The sequence below is a fragment of the Thunnus thynnus genome, chromosome 1, assembly GCF_963924715.1.
Source record: "Thunnus thynnus chromosome 1, fThuThy2.1, whole genome shotgun sequence".
NCBI lineage: Eukaryota > Metazoa > Chordata > Actinopteri > Scombriformes > Scombridae > Thunnus > Thunnus thynnus.
In genome coordinates, this window is record NC_089517.1 from 30,766 (window position 1) to 34,558 (window position 3,793).

General features: G+C 36.0%; 1 long non-coding RNA gene across 1 annotated transcript; it reads right to left on the reverse strand.

Annotated features, from left to right (window-relative positions):
• Positions 1–2,345: 2,345 nt before the first annotated feature.
• LOC137189013 (uncharacterized) lies at positions 2,346–2,971 on the reverse strand. The gene is made up of 3 exons (XR_010929574.1): positions 2,915–2,971; positions 2,776–2,842; positions 2,346–2,478 (listed from the first exon to the last, which is right to left on the reverse strand). It is a non-coding gene; the product is annotated as an uncharacterized lncRNA (long non-coding RNA).
• Between the last annotated feature and the right edge of the window lie 822 nt (positions 2,972–3,793).

Sequence of the window (3,793 nt, forward strand, 5' to 3'; positions counted from 1 at the left end):
TGCATACTGGTCTAATGTAGTATACTGAGTTAAGCATTCATGTGTCTTCTGTTCCAAGCTGATCTGTTTAAAAACAGAACACTACAGTGTTCCTTCCTGCTATTAATGAGGTGTAGCATCTTTCTCATGCTACATTGTTCTATTTGTGTTTTATTGGACTTATTTCTATTTCATGCTAATTTATTACTTGTGTTTGATGTGCACATTTCTCTGTGTGGGAGAGTCTCAGCTACATTTGGTTTGGTTTAATGGAAATAAAGCTGAACCTTCAACAATTCAACATCATCATCAGATCATTTGTAGCTGAACGTCAGAAAGCTGTTAAAATCTGTGACATTTGTGAACTTTACATGATTTTATAATTTAATTAATGCCATCTAATTTGTATTTGTGCTTGTTACAAATGTCCTGTACTTAATCATTATTCATTTGTATAAAAGAATTTAACAGCTCAGGGTTCATTATAAAAACACAGATTATAATTTCTGCCCTCTGCTACAAACAAACTCAGAGTATTTTATATTCTGACAAATGTTCTCATAATAACAAGATGCTGCGTTATAAATATGACCTGGTGTTAGTTTGCACATGTGGTTAAATTACATCATGTAGACAGATAAATAGCTGCTAACTGATTGACGTGTGCACCTTCATTTACTCTTTATTCCACAATCAGAGAAAAGCCTTTTTTATTTTGATGCTCCACTCACTGGACAGGAAGTCGTATTCCTGTCAGCTTGATGAGACTTTTCTTCTCTTATCGCTCGCGCCTCCCTCCATTTCAAATGATGTGATGTCACAGCAGAGCAAGCCAATCACAGGTGACCAATGAGTATGTAACATACAGCATTGAAACTGAATATTTTTTAATAAGCGACGTACTCAGAGAGCACATCTATAACAACAATTTAAATTTTTATGTGATGCAGAACTGAACATTTCTGTGAAAATGAATGTTTGAACCACAGAGAAACATTCACACATATAACAGGTTTTTATCACAGTTAAAGTGAATTTAAATAAACAGAAACTGAACAAAGCTCAGAACTCAAAGCTGACATGTTGGACTGAAACCTTTCAATGTTTGTGTCCATAAAATCAAACCTGAAACAAACTGAAAGTCCAAACAGCAGCGAGATGAAGAACAGACAGAAGACGTGATACAGTTTCCTTCTGCTTAATTATTATTTATGTATTCTGATATTTATGTATCTGTCTCATAAAGACATGAAATAATTCAAACGATGAGACTCGAGTCCTGGTGTCGTTCTCACTTCAGGCTCAATCTGACATTTTTTATTTTAGGTCTGACATTTAGTTTCAGTGTTTACAGTCTGTGACCTTTGACCTCTGACCTCTGACTAACATCCACAAAAACTGTTTTGTAACCACAAACTGAGAAAATATTTTCTGTAGAAACTGTCAGAAGTTTCACTAGAACTGTACCTCTATAGTAGTATCTCCATGTGATGCTACTTTCTACATTTCAGAGGGAAATATTGTACTTTCTACTCCACTACATTTATTTGACAGCTTTAGTTACTTTTCAGATGAAGATTTGACACAATGGATAATATAACAAGCTTTTAAAATACAACACATTGTTAAAGATGAAACCAGTGGTTTCCAACCTTTTTGGCTTTTGACGTCTTACAAAAAGCAGTGTGTAGTCGGGGTCACATTTCACATGTCTATGAGTTGTTAACAGCTCCACCAAATAGTGATTTTTCCCTCTAAACTTCTCACATGCTTTCATTTCAATAAATGTTCAAATGATCCAATATTTCAGCAAAAATCAAAGATTAGAGAAAAAGTCCAAAAACTGAAAACAGATTTGTGTATCAGAACTTTGTTTTTTCTTCTTTCCTCTCCCATTAATCATCTCACCACCCCTCAGATTTATCTGCTGACCCTTTGGAGGGGCCCGACCCCTAGGTTGGGAACCACTGGACTAAACTAGCTAACTGTATATAAAGTAGTGTAAACTAGCTCCACCTCCAGCAGCTACAACAGTAACATGCTGCTCTAACACTGATGCTTCACTATTAATAATCTAATGATGTCATATATAATAATATATCAGTCAGAGGGACCAAACCACTACTTTTACTGCAATACTTTAACTACATCAAGCTCATAATACTTATGTACTTTTACTGCAATACTTTGTTTGTCAGACTTTGTGACTGTGTGCAGGCCTGCTTTGTCTCATGCACATGAAGTATGAGGCCCTTACCTTCATTTCCTGGAGAATTAACTTAACCCCCTAACCCCCTAACTCCCTAACCCTAATCCCCTAACCCCCAACCCCCAACCCCCAACCCACACCCTCCTGTCAACTTCCAGTCAAAACTGGTTTGCTACTGAAAGAAATCTGACATCAATATCTACATTCAATATAAATGAAGTCACCTGTTCAACATCTTTGGTGCAGTCAGATGCCCAGGCTGCATGATGAGGATGTGCTTCAGTTGAAACCTTGTGTAGAGAAAGGGATAAAATATCATTAAATAACCAGTAAGACACAATAAGACTGTACCTGCTGATATGTAGTGAGTTAACAACACAATTATCTATACAGGAGAATGATAGGAGTAAACTATTACTGGGGAAACTCAAGTTCATGTAAAAATACATGGTGACTGACCAAAGCTCTATTCATTATTACTCTACACGGTGCACCTGTTTTGTTTATTTTGTGAAAATACTGTGAAATTACGGTAGACTCAAACTGCAACTTGTTAGCTCTTTGTGAAAATGAAGTTCTGTCTGTACCTTTAATCTCCGTGGCCAGTCCGAATTCTCCATAGTTGTAGGTTATCTCTTCCCCTGGCCTGATGTCCTTGATTGCAAATAAACAGAGATGAGGCTTTCTATCCACAGTAATGATCCTCATTCTGCTGTTTGGGCTCACATGATCATCGTTGACGAGTCTCCCTAGAGAGTCGTCCTCTCTGGCTGCATCAATACTGAAATTACAAAAAATTCTGATTACAAAATGTAAAAGTATAATGACAGAAGCACACTATACTGAATGAATAAATAAATCACTACCACCTCTACTACTACTACTACTACTATTACTACTACTACTACTATTACTACTACTGCCACTACTAACATCAAGTTAGTACAAAATGGCAGAGTTTGTTTTTCTGGGTGAAATTAAACTTACAAAAAAATACTGTAAATTAAGTATGACAACACATGTACCATAGTTTTTTCCCATTGTAGAGAAATTCAAACATGAAAACCTTCAGGGCATCGTGGTACAGTCAGCCTGTTTTCATGTTCCTGTGTGATTTCCAATCGATATTCAATAAGAAAGTCTCCCTTCTGAAAGTGGCGGCAACTGAACACTCCTCGACCTAACAAAGAACAGAAGATGTGTCAGAAATATGAAGAGATTAAAGCAATAATTAAAAGTATACCTGTGCTAAAGAATTTTTAACAAATGGCAACTCACCTTTAAATGAATTAATATATTTTATATTGAATCCATCCTTGTCCTTGCCCAAGGATGAAAAATATGCTGCCTCTTCTTTAGGTTTAATCTTCACTCTCTGTGGCCTCATTGCTGACATCTCATGCTAAAGATGATGATGACTTCAGTAAAGATATAGAAAAAAATCTGATCAGTTTACCTATCATAGTTTGTTAACAACTTACTGCAGACCTATTTTACAGTTGACTTTCAGTCTTTTAAGTGTCTGTGTAGGAAATGTGCCAAACAAATAGATATGCTATACAAATAAATTTGCCTTGCCTTACTAGTAAGCCATATGTCAGACTC